This window comes from Lissotriton helveticus, chromosome 7, assembly GCF_964261635.1.
Source record: "Lissotriton helveticus chromosome 7, aLisHel1.1, whole genome shotgun sequence".
NCBI lineage: Eukaryota > Metazoa > Chordata > Amphibia > Caudata > Salamandridae > Lissotriton > Lissotriton helveticus.
The window spans coordinates 1,152,088,756-1,152,105,634 of NC_136068.1; the positions used below are offsets into that span (position 1 = coordinate 1,152,088,756).

General features: G+C 41.4%; 1 protein-coding gene across 1 annotated transcript in view; it reads left to right on the forward strand.

The window, feature by feature from the left end:
* LOC144770056 (ABC-type organic anion transporter ABCA8-like) overlaps positions 1 to 16,879 on the forward strand; it is a 2,854,033-nt gene that overhangs the window by 2,277,058 nt on the left and 560,096 nt on the right. The gene's annotated exons all lie outside the window — the stretch shown is intronic.

Sequence of the window (16,879 nt, forward strand, 5' to 3'; positions counted from 1 at the left end):
GTGGCATCACTATGAGCCAATGCCAAAAGTAACAGCTGGGAGAAGCTACTATGACACTGGCACTACAGGGAGCAATACTACATTTCCCCTCTTGTGTGCAGCAGAACTGTGGGCCCGATTCACAAAAGTAATCTGAGACAAAATCCTAACTTTATGACTTTCAGTATTCACAAAAGGCATTTAGTAGCAGTAAAGTTAGCATTCCTAACTTTACTACTACTAAATGCCTTCTGTGAATACCAAAAGTCATAAAGTTAGGATTTTGTCCCATTGCTCTGCCATATGCCATGCACATTTGATCCTCATAATGACAATATTCTGCATGGGCAGGAGGTCGAGCCTCCATGCACAGAACATCCAATTCAAAATATGCTGGCACACTTGCACTATGCAGCAAGTGTGCCGATGTCTGTGCATGGTAGATGGACTCTGCGCCAGGCTTATGTGATATTCAGGGGGTGGACGGAATCTATGGTACCCGGCGCATACATTCATCTTCATGATGGATAAGAGTTGCAATGTCAATATCTGCTCAGGGCCATGTCCCTACGTTGTTTTGTAAATGGACAACAATGTGCTGTCCAGCTCCGTGAGTCATACTCTAGAAGTTAAACTTCACAAAAGAGTGTCCCTAGACTAGGCTGTAACTCCTACTTGCCATCATATAATTCATGTAAGTTTACTGTGCTCATGTCTAAAGTATCCTGACACTGTATGTCCAGCTAAGTAACATGTCATGACCACTCGTATACATTTAAATGATTGACCTGCGAGAGAATAGGCTGCATACAAAGTAAAAAGCAACACTCCACCAAATCACCCCTGACATAAGTGCAACCAGAATTCTAAAGTAGTAACCATTTACTATGAAAGTACAAAATAAACTGCCCATAACTAACATTAAGCACCACTACAACTAACCTAACCTAAAATAACTGGAACAAAGTGAATGATAACCTAAACTATCTACCATAACTAATCCTACACACGTAACAACATATAGAAGACATCAACCTTCCTCCCACCCTTAAAGCACATGATGAGACTGGACAAAGACATTTTAGCTATACATAAACTAAATACACAGTTATCCTATACAATATGTCATGTGATCAAGCTTTGTTGGAAGCGAAACGGCTGGAGAAATAAAACACCTTGAATGAGCACAGAATTCGGGTCTGGTTTTCGTCATTTGTGAAAAAGACTGCGTCCGCTGCCTGGTTTTGTTGGCGAGTTACGTGCATATATATATATATATTTCAAGGATATCCGAATCCAAATGCAGAGTTTCCAAAGCTGCAGAAACAGATACGGGCCCAAGATAGGTGCAAAAGTTAGTTCTTTATTTCGTGTTGGTTTTTCAAATCACCATGACGCGTTTCGCGCTTCCCCGAGCGCTTGATCACATGACACAGTACATAGACAGGTATTGGTTTAAATAGTCACATTGCGAAGTCACATGTTACAGCCTAGGTAGTACATAGACATAGACGAGTTTTGTAGTTTTGAAAAGACTACACCCTGTTTGCCTGAATTAAAAGATACATTGATCCAACAATTTGTAATTTTGGCTGTGATCTAAAATAGTTAAAACATGTGCTATTTTAAGTAAAACCAAACTCCTGTGAAAGTCGATATACAGGTGCACAGAACAAAAATATTGTTTGAAAACCACAAATTAATGTTTTTCATTAAAAAGCAGCTGTTTAAATTTTCGAAAGTTACTGATGATTACTCTTTTTTATTTTGTGTTGTTTTTCCATAATTATAAAGTTATTTGATGATTTTATTTTTTTCTCTCTTATTTTCTTTTTTTCTGTATATCTATTGTCACATATTGATATACAAAGCCAAAGTGAACCTGATGACTAACATCGGAGCCCCGGTGTTAGTTATGCCTATTTCATAAAGTTAAAGTGCTACGTGCTTGTGCAGAGGAGAGGAGGGGGGGTTTTGTTCATATGTCGGTACAAATACCTAAAAAGTCCCCAATGCTTTGGGATGATAGGTTTGAAAGTAATTTCGCAAAATTGTGAAATAGTTAGCCCGGGATGAGCATGCCAGATGTAACTCTCATAGATATAAATACTCCTTCCAATTGATTCAGATGCGACAAAAAACAATTAAAGCAAATGTCATACAATTAATAAAAACCTTAGAAATGGTTAAATGACGGCTAAAATTGTAGTTCTGTCACATACATAAAGACCTAAAGGGGAATATACATACGAGAGAATCCACCATAAAATTAAATCTATAAATATATAAATATATCAATAAATATCTAAAAGGCATAAAAAGTTATTAAATCCGTATATATTTACACATCCCTGAAGCACAGTTTTGCTAGGTATTGGAATGATTTGTGAATACATTAAAGGCATGTGTAAAGATCTTCCGTGTTGTTTAACCCCGATGGTTGTTTGGTATTAAGTTCTAATATGTAGCGGGTCTCGAGGCGGCGTAATTTTTCTTCTCTGGTGCCGCCTCGTTTGCTTGCAAGAACACAGTCTATTACAAAATATTTCAGTTCACCACTTTTAGAGTTATGTTTGGTCTTGAAGTGTCTTGCCACTGGGTACGTGTTGTCTTGATTGCAAATCGCTCTGATGTGCTGTAAAATTCATTTGTGTACGGGGAGTTTAGTGCTCCCCACGTAGAGCAAGTTGCATGGACAGGACAAGACATAAATTGCATACTCAGTTTTGCATGTGAGTAGTTTGGTGATTTTATGTTCTTTCAGGTCAAATGGTGACAGATAGCTAGTTTTATTTACTGCTTGTAGATAGGCTTTGCAAACTTTGCAATTAAAGTACCCACCGTGTGTCTGAAGCCAATTGTTGGATTCCATGACTTCTGGGCTGCTTTTTACAAGTGCATCTTTCATAGATTGACCCCTACTATAAGTTATAGAGGGTCTTTTAGGAAGATCCTTCCCACATATAGGATCAGTTAAAACCAAGGGCCAATTTTTATTGATAATGGATTGGATTTGTTTATGCTGGGCACTGTATTGGACAATTATTCTAAAATCAGTCGAATTGTCAGAATTATCCACAGCTGTCATTGTAGTATTAGAGCCTCCCTTTAGGAGATCTAACCTGTTTTTTGACATTGATTTGGAAATGGCAGTGTTAACTATTTTTTCAGAGTAGCCTCTTTCCAAAAATCTGGCTTTACTGGTTGTCTGGGCTAGAATCAGGTCATTTTCCTTGCTGTGAATTCGCCTTAGTCTCAACATCTCCCCATAAGGGATACTGTTAATCAGATGTTTAACATGAGATCTGTTGGCGTGTAGGGTGGAGTTGCCCGCCGTGGGTTTGCGGTGGAGTTTAGTCTCAATTTTGTTCTTTTCAATGAATACCTCTGTGTCCAAAAAGGTTATAGATGAATTGCTAATGGTGGCAGTGAAATGTAAGTTAAGGTTGTTTCTATTAATATCCTGGACAAACCTTTCTGCTGATTTTATATTGCCATCCCAAATCACAAACAAGTCATCTATATAATGTAACCAAGTTATTACATGACACTCCATTGTTGTACGGTGTTCAACCATGAGGACCAGCTCCTCCCACCAACCCATGTGGAGACACGCGTAGCTGGGGGAGATGCTGGCCCCCATAGCAACACCCTGCAACTGCCTATACAATACGTTATTGAAAATGAATATATTGTTATTCAGACAGAAGTCCACCATTTCCAACAACATTTCTCTGTGTTTCAACATATTGCCCATGTATTTGTGAAGATAAAAATCAAGTGCATTCAATCCATCTGAGTGCACAATGCTGGGATAAAGTGCACTTACATCCAGAGCAATCAATAAATAACGATTTTCCCATTTGATATCTTTAATTTTGTACAGAAAATCGCTAGTGTCACTTACAAAGGAGGCCAAGTTTTTAACTGCACCCTGTAGAAAAAAGTCCACATATTGGGACATGTGTTCCAGGCAACCATTTCTAGCGGATATGATCGGTCGACCGGGTGGGTTCTTGGCATCCTTGTGTAACTTCGGTAAGAAGTATATTGTAGGTGTTATCGGGTATTCATTCTTTAAAAATGTATGTTCTTGTCCTGTGATTAGTCCCTCAGATTTCCATTTTAGACAGTTTTTTGTAACAATTGGCATACATAGCCTTAAGTTCGGTTCCAGTGCATTTAGTATAGCAACAGGTGTCGCTCAATTGGGCATGCGCTTCTTTGATGTACATATCCCTGTGCATAATGACAATGTTTCCCCCTTTATCAGAGGCTCTGATAATTACCTTATTGTTCGTTTGTAATTTTGTTATAAGGGTGTTGTAATTGGCTGTCTCCTTGTTATATTTATATTTGCTTCTGCGTACTTTGATGTTAAGGTCTTTCAATTGTTTCGAAACTTGGTCATGAAATAGATCAATACCATCCTTCACCATGACTGGGTTGAACGTAGATTTAGCACGGAACTCGGTCAATGGTTGTTTAATCAGAGATCCTGTGGCTTGCATTGTTGCGGCAGTCGAGATATGTTGACTTAGTGAGGCCTCATTGTCGTTAATGGATTCCATTTCCCAAAGTTCATTCATCTCTTCCATAAACAATTCTGTGGTTTGAGAGAGTGCTGGCTTGAATATGTTGGTACCAGTCTGTATTGCTGTTCGATCCTTAGTATGTTTGTTCAGGACATAATATTTTTTCAGTTTTAATTTTCGTGTACTCTTGAAAATATCCAATCTGGTATTTGCATAGTTGAAGTCTCTTTTAGGACAATATGTCAAACCTAAACTCAAAATTTCCTTTTTGGTTTGATTTAATTGTATGTTGGATAGATTGACGATGGTCTTATCTAAGTCTGTAGCAGTTATTGTTTGCTTTTGTTCCAACCTCCTTTCTTTTTGCGCGCCGTTGCGACGCATGTTGGCTTTCCTTCGTTGTCGGCGTTTCCAGTTTTTGTAAAATAGTGTACCATTTACCCTGGGGCTGTAATCTAAAGGCTACTAGTGGGCCTGCAGCACTGATTGTGCCACCCACACAAGTAGGCTTTCAAACCTGTCTAAGTCCCGCTGTTGCAGTGCCTGTGTGTGCAGTTTACTGCCACTTCGACTCTGCATTTAAAAGCACTTGCCAATCCTTAAACATTTATTATACATTAGTCACCCCTAAGGTAGGCCCTAGGTAGCCCTAATGGCAGAGTGCTGTGGAAGTAAAAAGTAGGACATGTACTTTTAAGTTTTACATGTCCTGGTAGTAACAAACATCTACATTCATTTTTCACAACTGTGAGGCCTACTCCTGTCATAAGCTAGCTTTGGGATTTCCTCAAAACACTTTGAAGCTGTAATTCCTGATTAGGAAGGAGTAGGTAAATCATGTTTCATATTTTAGGAACGGTAATGATAAATCCTTTTTAGTGGTAGAGTTGGATTTGACATTACTATTTTAGAAATGGCACTTTTAGAAAGTGGACATTTCTCTGCTCCTAATTTTTCTCTTTGTGCCTGCAGCCTGTCTCCAATACACATTTGGGCTGGGTGACAGCTACACTTTGTACATTCCCTCTAGAGAGCCACAAATACAGGAAGGGTGGATGTGACAGAGGACTCGCCTGCACACATGTGCATTTTGGTAGCCTTCCTGGGCAGGACTGGGGAAAGGGAGCTCAGACTTACATCTGAATAGGCTATGACCTGTCCCCACTCAAAGGACTGATTACACCCCACAGTCTGGCATATAGGGGAGGGATAAAAGGGGGCCTGTGCACTTTAAGGAGCTGCTTCGAAGTCATCCCCACGTAAAAGGCACATTTGGGAATAAGTACTGAGTCTCTGACCCTACAAAATCAGTACACTATTGGACCTGGGAAGAACTCTGCTGGAGTAAAGACTGCTGTGCTGTAAGGATTGACACTTTGCCTTGACTGACTGTTCTGAGGAACTGCTTCTCTGCTTTACTGAGATGCCCTGCTGCCTGCTGATCTCTGCCCTGCTGAGGACATGAACTAAACCTATCTCACATTAACCCAGAGTGACTCCATGAGCTTGCTGGCTTACCTTCTGTTTTCTGAAGTCTCAGGGACACAAAAGACTTCTTGCAACTCGCCTAGTGCTTCTGAACTCTGCCATCTGTGAGTTCTACACTTGCCTGAGGTGTCCCCTCCAGTCCAGGGGTCTCAGAAGTTGGTTCTGCAGCATAAGATCACCACATAGAACAACAAACTGCAGGTCTCGAGCTGTTTCACTGAGATAAAAACAGAGTGGAGAGACAGCACTAAGGGCTTGATTTAGATCTTGGTGATTTTACTCCGTCACAACGGTGACCGATATCCTGCCCACCAAAATATAAATCCCATACAGAACAATAGATTAAATTGAATTAGGAGACCACTTTGACCAATTAAATAAAATGTGAATTTGTTATAGCTTGAGCATGAACGTGCAAGATTATTGGAGTCCTTTGCCGTGTTCTTCATTCACATATCCCTTTTTATCATTTACCACAGTAATGAGAAACTGAATATATGCAGCATATCTATGCTGACGGCACTCACTCTTACGCCACCTTCTACACTACTTCCACTCCCAACCATTTGAAAAGTTGTATGCTCTAGGCTTAACTCATGCTATGTGGCCCGTCCCATCCCATATTCCAAGGCGAACATCAACTGACAACTCTAATTGGTCTGGCTAATTTATCACAGTAAAATCATTTGTGTTCAAGTTTGAAGATTCATGCACAGTTTTGTAAAGCTGTATACAAGTACCTGTTGTTATCATTAGCCAAGATACTACTGATTGAATTGCTATGGAGTCTCAACGTTTCTTTATTTACCCTTCTGAGCAAATAAAATATACACTTTTGTAGTCTGTAAAAATGTACCAGCACTGGTCATTAGGGCTGCTAAAACCTCAAATGGGACAATAACTGCATTGTTTAGTGTAGCTGACATAGCAGGACTTCTCATATAGGATTTCTTCCAGGAAATTCCCATTAAGGCTCCCCACCTTTGAATGGAAGAGTAACAGCACTTCTCAGGTTTACTTAGTCTTAATGGACCAGTATCTGGACATTTCAATAGGACTGCTGTAAATGCAGTGGATAATCTTATAAAAAAGGCAGTGTTTTGAATGGCCTACAATCTCATCTCACCTTTCACACTAATGAAAAGGTGTGATGAATAATTTTGTGTGTGTGTTTCGTAGACCCTCTCAGAAAATGTCCCAGACCGTGTATGTGACTGACACTTTTAATCTTTCATGAGTATTCTCGGTGGTGGAGAAATGTCCATGCATGGTGGTGAGTACTTTTTCATCCCACTAGATCCTCTATAAATCATCAAGATGGTTTACTTCCATCTGCGATTAGCAGTTACATGTGTGCATCATAGCAAGTTTAACATACAATTGAAAGCTTTTGAGGACAGTTACATGAGTAGTCCTACATTGGGTAATAGTAACACCTGTTATTTATAGTACTATTTAATAAAGCATGTTATTATTATTAAATCTTTGATTCCCTAAAAAGATACATAGACCAATATAAAAATAAAATTTCATAGATTGGAATACCTCTTTTGGAGCAATAGACAAATTTAGGGGCTCATTACGATGGCGGAACGATCGGCAGTGGCGATCGTTCCGCCATCATGAAGAGAATTACCCACCACCATATTAGGATGGTGGCGGGTATCGCGGCGGATGCAAAGTCAGTCTGCCAATTTTCCACCGGTGGCAATCGTCATGATTGCTTGCCGGGCGGAGCGGAGCCGAACCACTAATATGGTGGATGTGCCTTGCAGGCACAGTCCGCCATATTAGGATGTGCGTGTTTGAGGCTGGTGGGGAATGCCTTTGGAGGCCTGTAGCGTGCCCCCTCTTTGGGGGTTTTGGAGGGTGCACTGGGCTGGTAGCCATGGTACCCCTCTGCAGTTCCCTGCACCAAGTGATAGCCACCGCGTGGTGCCTGCCATGTGGTGTAGGGAAATGCTGTGCATGCTCATTTACCATTGCAGACGGTGCTGCAGCCATGTGCCCACTTGTATGGCGGGCGCATCCTAATTGCACTGGGGGACCGCTGCAAGTCTGGCGGGCGGTCGCATCACCGCTATGATGGAGGACGGCCATCATAATGAGCCCTTTAGTATTTATTTGATCTAGTTTGTATTCGAGTAATTCTCATCACAATCGGGATGCCTTTTCCACTGGCCAAGGTGGTATTTCTTTGACAAGATAGGCAGCATACCAATGTCTTATATTTATTGGATTCAGAAAAGGGGGTGGTGATGAACAGAGTGTCTGAATTAAGCAGACCACTCTTACCCAGTCCAAAGATCAGGGCTTGATCCATCACCGTTATTTAGCTCACTGCCCCATCCCAGCTCAGAACCTGGCTATATGCAAATTAGTTTGTCCCTGGCCCAGTGCATCATGGGAACAGGGCAGACCAAACTACCAAGCCAATTCTTCACCAGAAAGGAGACAAGCTTCCGGGGACCGGTTTCTGCCATTTCAGGCGTCGTCGGCCCGGCTTGCTTGAATCCTGATGGAGCAGTGAGCAAGGGACTCATGTCTGAGTATACCCTGCCACACCTATAGTGGCCAAAAACGATTCAGAAAAGGGGGTGGTGATGAACAGAGTGTCTGAATTAAGCAGACCACTCTTACCCAGTCCAAAGATCAGGGCTTGATCCATCACCGTTATTTAGCTCACTGCCCCATCCCAGCTCAGAACCTGGCTATATGCAAATTAGTCTGTCCCTGGCCCAGTGCATCATAGGAACAGGGCAGACCAAACTACCAAGCCAATTCTTCACCAGAAAGGAGACAAGCTTCCGTACATTGCATACAGCCAGGTTCTGAAACTGGGATGGTGCAATGAGCTAAAAAACGGTGTTGGATCTAGCCCTGATCTTTTGACTGGGTGAGAGTACTCTGCTTAATTCAGAGACTCTGTCCATCACCACCCCTTGTTGTAAATAGTTTTGTCCACCCTAAGCGTGGAAGGGTATACTCAGATGTGAGTCCCTTGCTCATTGCACCATCAGGATTCAAGGAAGCCGGGCCGAAGACGGCTGTAATGCCAGAAACCGGTCCCCGGAAGCTTGTTTCCTTCCCAGTGTAAGAATTGGCTTTTGTAGTCTGGTCTGCCCTGTTCCCATGATGCACTGGGCCAGGGACAGACTAATTTGCATACAGCCAGGTTCTGAAACTGGGATGGTGCAATGAGCTAAAAAACGGTGTTGGATCTAGCCCTGATCTTTTGACTGGGTGAGAGTACTCTGCTTAATTCAGAGACTCTGTCCATCACCACCCCTTGTCGTAAATAATTTGGCCACCCTAAGCGTGGAAGGGTATACTCAGATGTGAGTCCCTTGCTCATTGCACCATCAGGATTCAAGCAAGCCGGGCCGAAGACGGCTGTAATGCCAGAAACCGGTCCCCGGAAGCTTGTTTCCTTCCCAGTGTAAGAATTGGCTTTTGTAGTCTGGTCTGCCCTGTTCCCATGATGCACTGGGCCAGGGACAGACTAATTTGCATACAGCCAGGTTCTGAAACTGGGATGGTGCAATGAGCTAAAAAACGGTGTTGGATCTAGCCCTGATCTTTTGACTGGGTGAGAGTACTCTGCTTAATTCAGAGACTCTGTCCATCACCACCCCTTGTTGTAAATAATTTTGTCCACCCTAAGCGTGGAAGGGTATACTCAGATGTGAGTCCCTTGCTCATTGCACCATCAGGATTCAAGCAAGCCGGGCCGAAGACGGCTGTAATGCCAGAAACCGGTCGCCGGAAGCTTGTTTCCATCCCAGTGTAAGAATTGGATTTTGTAGTCTGGTCTGCCCTGTTCCCATGATGCACTGGGCCAGGGACAGACTAATTTGCATACAGCCAGGTTCTGAAACTGGGATGGTGCAATGAGCTAAAAAACGGTGTTGGATCTAGCCCTGATCTTTTGACTGGGTGAGAGTACTCTGCTTAATTCAGAGACTCTGTCCATCACCACCCCTTGTTGTAAATAATTTTGTCCACCCTAAGCGTGGAAGGGTATACTCAGATGTGAGTCCCTTGCTCATTGCATCATCAGGATTCAAGCAAGCCGGGCCGAAGACGGCTGTAATGCCAGAAACCGGTCCCCGGAAGCTTGTTTCCTTCCCAGTGTAAGAATTGGCTTTTGTAGTCTGGTCTGCCCTGTTCCCATGATGCACTGGGCCAGGGACAGACTAATTTGCATACAGCCAGGTTCTGAAACTGGGATGGTGCAATGAGCTAAAAAACGGTGTTGGATCTAGCCCTGATCTTTTGACTGGGTGAGAGTACTCTGCTTAATTCAGAGACTCTGTCCATCACCACCCCTTGTTGTAATTATATTTATTGGAGCATCACTACTTCAGCGTTTTGATTAAATGAATGACTAATTGCTCATCAGCAATGTGTGACTTTGTGGATTGAGACCTATATATCACTGCTCACAGCATTACATTTCTGATGTTTCAAAAGACTCTAAACATTCAGGAGAAACTCCTTAGACACCATTCAAGAGGCTCATGAGGCAAGAAAGCTGTCCATGACTTCAGTTTAAGTCAACATTCAAAGCTTCTGATTTCTAGAATCTCGTTGCAGCTGCACTAGCCCTCTCTGTTCCAAGAGCCTTCTTCACTTCCCATACACAAACAAGATGTACACTCTAAACCCCTGGGGTGTTGAATTGGAACCCTTCAACAAAAGCCTAGGCATTCTGGAAGTGCAATAAGGTGTTGCCTTTCTTCTTATAAAACTCCCAGAACACCCTGAAACATAGGGATTCATTCCAAAAATTTTTGTTATTGTAAATTATGTTTACATTTAGGTTTAAATTATGTTTATGACAGCAAAATCCTAATTTAGAGTTAAGGAATTTCTTATTTTAAATCACATATTCTATGGCAAAAAATGTAAAAGGGTGTTAGCTTTTCCAATGCAGTTTTGTAGGGTTGAGATGGAACTATGGGTATTTAAAAGAGAGGTTATGGAGATACCATTGGTAAAGTGGTAAAAATCCAAAAAGCCAGAACACTGTAGTTATTCATAAGCTTTCCCAGTGTCTTTTTCACCTAATTTGCACATGTTACTGAAGTGCAAAAGTAAGAGTGAAAACTGTGTGAGTAAAATACCACATGTACAGTGTGTCATTGAAAAGATTTTCCACAAATAAATAAATATTCCTTATAGGAAAAAATTTGAAAAACAACTTATTTGGGCTGAAGCATATTTCCACCAAACTTACTCATGTCAAATGTCTGCTTGCTAAGAATCTACACAGGTAATAGAGGGCAGCAAGTGTAGACCAGCAAGTGTAGCACTGGAAATCTATGGCTTGCTGGATTTCACGGAGTACAACTGGAGATTTTAGTACATTCTCAAAAAGCCTGACATCTACTCAAAAATGTAAGAAGAAATCTGTGATGCCTACTGCAAATCCTATTGTAGGAAAGAAAAATGAAAAGTAAGAAACTTGTTTTGTCTGATGATACACCTCTAGAGGTTTCACTGCTGAAGTATGGAAAGCAGAAAGTAATTTCAACCCAAACTCCCAAATCGAATACCAGAACTGCTGTGGCCCAGATGAGTCCCACCTAATCTGTTAACATGGGCTGTTAACATTCTACTGTAAATGTTCAGTAAAATTGTCCTCTGACTAACTCTCAACTCCATCAAATTGAATCTATGGTACATTTCCTTCACAAACGGAAAAACTGAGCATGACAGTCCACTGAAGTTGCTCCCAATCCTGATTTATATCCATCACCTCTAGAAGGGCGGGGCCCACTGAGCAGCCCACCAGGAGATGCGTTCGCAACAACTACAGTGGAGACCACACGAGAGAATATCAACCACAGTTAAACTATAACTAACCTTTGTTATGCTATACTGCATTCACCTGCCATGTACATTTTCTACACGGAACATGGCCACTCACTTGTGCACTCTAGCGGGGCCTTTAACATATCATTAATATGATTGTTTCACTTTTTGCCGTTTATGTGAAAATTACATTTTTGTGCATTTTTTCTTACACAAAATGGCGGCTGAGAGATAGTCTGCCAAACTGAGATTGTACTGTATGTAGCTTTTTTGCTATTCAGATTTTACACAACTGCAGTTCATGATTTTATGAAAGACACGGATGCTAATATTATGCATCATCCTCTGAATTATCACACACGGTAGCAACAACTGCAACTTTAAAATTATAACTCAAGTAATTTTCAAAAGGAGTATAAATGTCCTCAAAAAGCAGCCATCTTCCTTCATCATGCTGCGAACAATCAAGTCCCTTTGTTGAACAAGAATCATCATAGATATCTTTTTCTTTATCTTCTTGCAGACAACTTTCTGCAAAAACTGAACTCTTAAGATTATCCTCTAACATTTCCAGTAATCATAAAAACATATTGATAAGGTCAGGTTTATTATTTTTGTTGGATAGTATTAGCCTTTGTCTCTAATATAATTATGATTTTCTACCCACCTCATGCTGTGGAAAATCTGGATGTTAATGCAAGGCTCCGAGGCCAGTATTATGCATGTTCAAAGCCTTGCCATAACATTGAAATAAGCACTTTCAATTGGCTTATAATAACATTTCTTAAACACAGAGTCTGTTGATCAATCCACAGAAGCACGAATGCTTGAAAGACTTCCACCCACCATAAATGCCTTTGGAGCCAGAGCACCTCTTGCTGAGTGTGCCCCAAATCTAGTTATATCTATTCCTCGTTTCTTCATGACCTGTTTAACTCACCTTGCTAGTGTTGGACATTACATTGACTTATAAGGATACCTAAATGAAATCACAATTGAGATCTTCCAAACTTTCCGTCCTTCTTTCATACTCCTTCAAACATTTTACTGCACACAATTTCTCATTTTCTCCTAGACTAAGATAAAAAAAAAAAGATTTGGGCATACTTTTAGCTCTCTTTTCAATATAAGAACACACACCCACAGGAACATAACTCCTAGAAGATACTTCTAAGGCCCTTATATCTGACACTCTCCTGATGATACTAAAGAAAGGGGCATATGTACAAGAATTGGCTATAACTATCGCTAACGCTTATTAGCTGCAGTTATTTTATCTCTGTGTACTGCGGAAAACTATTGCAGTGTTTGCGGCATATTTACAACACGCCGCTAAATGGTGATAGTTTCTCTTACAGGGGGGAAATTTACGGTGTTAAGAACAGCACCACGGCGATAAACATCCTGAAGCTTATGTAGAAAAGTGGCAATTGGACAGAAACTGCACGCTAATTAGCGTGAGGTCATTTTTTTCTATGTTAGGCCAGAAAAAACACTATAAAACGCCTGCTTTGTAGCCCAAACACAACAAAAAATAAAAGAGGAACCATGGAGGAAGCTGGACCCAGTACTGAAGCAGACGGAAAAAAAACAAGCACCCAGGAGGACCAGCCAGAGACCCAGGGGAACGTCAAGGAGGAGAGAAGAGGAAGGCCCGGGTGTAGTCAGCAGGAAAACCAGGTCATGATTGCGAAGGTGACCCACATGCGAATGATAATGGAGAACATGGAGTGGATTCAAGCAGAACAAATGGGTGCCACTGCTGCACATCATCAAGATGTAGCTGGAACCTTCCATGCCCTGCAGCTGATCATCACTGCATTGCTGCATCAAGGTTTGGCACAGATGAATGCTGCTGCTGCTTCTACATCCACATATCCTCCCCCAGATGTGTCAGTGCCTCACAGTGCTGCAACCAATCTACCACCATGCACATGTGAGGCACATGACACATCAGAGGACGAAGATGAGGATGAATCTGAATTATTGCAAAGAAGAAAGCGGTAGCATCCATATGTGCCAAATGGACTGGTTTGCCTTGGATATGTGCTCAGCATCATGCCCCGGAACATCAGCTTCCACTGTCCCCAGATTCACTCTTCGACACTCACCTTGGACCTCAGTATGGGCTGCCATGATTTGTGTTGTTCCCAATGACACTGCAATCAGCCTGCTGACTGAACTCAACCTCTTCCTCTGGACATGTCACCCTGAAGTACTCTGTCAGGCCCTCCACTGTACATCTCTGGAATGTGGGGGTTGTTTGAGCCAAGTACTGGGCCAGACTCCAACAGAAACAATGCGCATGAAAATAAACATATTTAAGTTACACAGAAGTGTGTTGTCTATGACCATTCAAGTATAGAAGTCTGTAAAAATGTTGGGCCAGTGAATCCATCAAAAAGTACACCAAGGGACATAGGAGAAATGTTCATATTTAACTGTGTCCCAGATAGGCAGTGAGATTGCCGGGTATGTGTGAACTAGCCCTGCCCTCATTGCTCAAATACAACATTCTAGCCAGATTTCACCTTAGCTCTACGTACATGATGGAAATAGGCATGTGTGCAAATATGTCCAAGTCAAAGTCAGTCGCATGCCACAAGTAGTGTCTCCCTTTACCATTGCTACAAAGTCTCACTTGGCAGATCTACTTAGACTCTACGGGGTGGACTAAGCTTGTTGTGATGGGGCTTATTGCATGTCACATTTCAAGATGGTGCACATCATATTCACATAGATGAAGATTTTTAGGGTACATGTCTACCAGCCGCTATTGGAACCACAATGTCTGCTTCAGTGAAGTTGTGTTGGCAATAGGGACTTATCCCAAAGTGCAAGTCCTCAGTCAGCCCCTTCCTGTGGACTAACAATGCCTTATAAATAAGGACTCTCTCATGCTGTGACCACTGGGATCGGATAGGGCAATGTGTCTAGGGATGTATAGTGCATTGCAATTAGCATATAGTCAGATGCTGTACCACCATTTCAAGGGTGGCATCACTATGAGCCAATGCCAAAAGTAACAGCTGGGAGAAGCTACTATGACACTGGCACTACAGGGAGCAATACTACATTTCCCCTCTTGTGTGCAGCAGAACTGTGGGCCCGATTCACAAAAGTAATCTGAGACAAAATCCTAACTTTATGACTTTCAGTATTCACAAAAGGCATTTAGTAGCAGTAAAGTTAGCATTCCTAACTTTACTACTACTAAATGCCTTCTGTGAATACCAAAAGTCATAAAGTTAGGATTTTGTCCCATTGCTCTGCCATATGCCATGCACATTTGATCCTCATAATGACAATATTCTGCATGGGCAGGAGGTCGAGCCTCCATGCACAGAACATACAATTCAAAATATGCTGGCACACTTGCACTATGCAGCAAGTGTGCCGATGTCTGTGCATGGTAGATGGACTCTGCGCCAGGCTTATGTGATATTCAGGGGGTGGACGGAATCTATGGTACCCGGCGCATACATTCATCTTCATGATGGATAAGAGTTGCAATGTCAATATCTGCTCAGGGCCATGTCCCTACGTTGTTTTGTAAATGGACAACAATGTGCTGTCCAGCTCCGTGAGTCATACTCTAGAAGTTAAACTTCACAAAAGAGTGTCCCTAGACTAGGCTGTAACTCCTACTTGCCATCATATAATTCATGTAAGTTTACTGTGCTCATGTCTAAAGTATCCTGACACTGTATGTCCAGCTAAGTAACATGTCATGACCACTCGTATACATTTAAATGATTGACCTGCGAGAGAATAGGCTGCATACAAAGTAAAAAGCAACACTCCACCAAATCACCCCTGACATAAGTGCAACCAGAATTCTAAAGTAGTAACCATTTCCTATGAAAGTACAAAATAAACTACCCATAACTAACACTAAGCACCACTACAACTAACCTATCCTAAAATAACTGGAACAAAGTGAATGATAACCTAAACTATCTACCATAACTAATCCTACACACGTAACAACATATCGAAGACATCAACCTTCCTCCCACCCTTAAAGCACATGATGAGACTGGACAAAGACATTTTAGCTATACATAAACTAAATACACAGTTATCCTATACAATATGTCATGTGATCAAGCTTTGTTGGAAGCGAAACGGCTGGAGAAATAAAACACCTTGAATGAGCACAGAATTCGGGTCTGGTTTTCGTCATTTGTGAAAAAGACTGCGTCCGCTGCCTGGTTTTGTTGGCGAGTTACGTGCATATATATATATATATTTCAAGGATATCCGAATCCAAATGCAGAGTTTCCAAAGCTGCAGAAACAGATACGGGCCCAAGATAGGTGCAAAAGTTAGTTCTTTATTTCGTGTTGGTTTTTCAAATCACCATGACGCGTTTCGCGCTTCCCCGAGCGCTTGATCACATGACACAGTACATAGACAGGTATTGGTTTAAATAGTCACATTGCGAAGTCACATGTTACAGCCTAGGTAGTACATAGACATAGACGAGTTTTGTAGTTTTGAAAAGACTACACCCTGTTTGCCTGAATTAAAAGATACATTGATCCAACAATTTGTAATTTTGGCTGTGATCTAAAATAGTTAAAACATGTGCTATTTTAAGTAAAACCAAACTCCTGTGAAAGTCGATATACAGGTGCACAGAACAAAAATATTGTTTGAAAACCACAAATTAATGTTTTTCATTAAAAAGCAGCTGTTTAAATTTTCGAAAGTTACTGATGATTACTCTTTTTTATTTTGTGTTGTTTTTCCATAATTATAAAGTTATTTGATGATTTTATTTTTTTTTCTCTTATTTTCTTTTTTTCTGTATATCTATTGTCACATATTGATATACAAAGGCAAAGTGAACCTGATGACTAACATCGGAGCCCCGGTGTTAATTATGCCTATTTCATAAAGTTAAAGTGCTACGTGCTTGTGCGGAGGAGAGGAGGGGGGTTTTTGTTCATATGTCGGTACAAATACCTAAAAAGTCCCCAATGCTTTGGGATGATAGGTTTGAAAGTAATTTCGCAAAATTGTGAAATAGTTAGCCCGGGATGAGCATGCCAGAT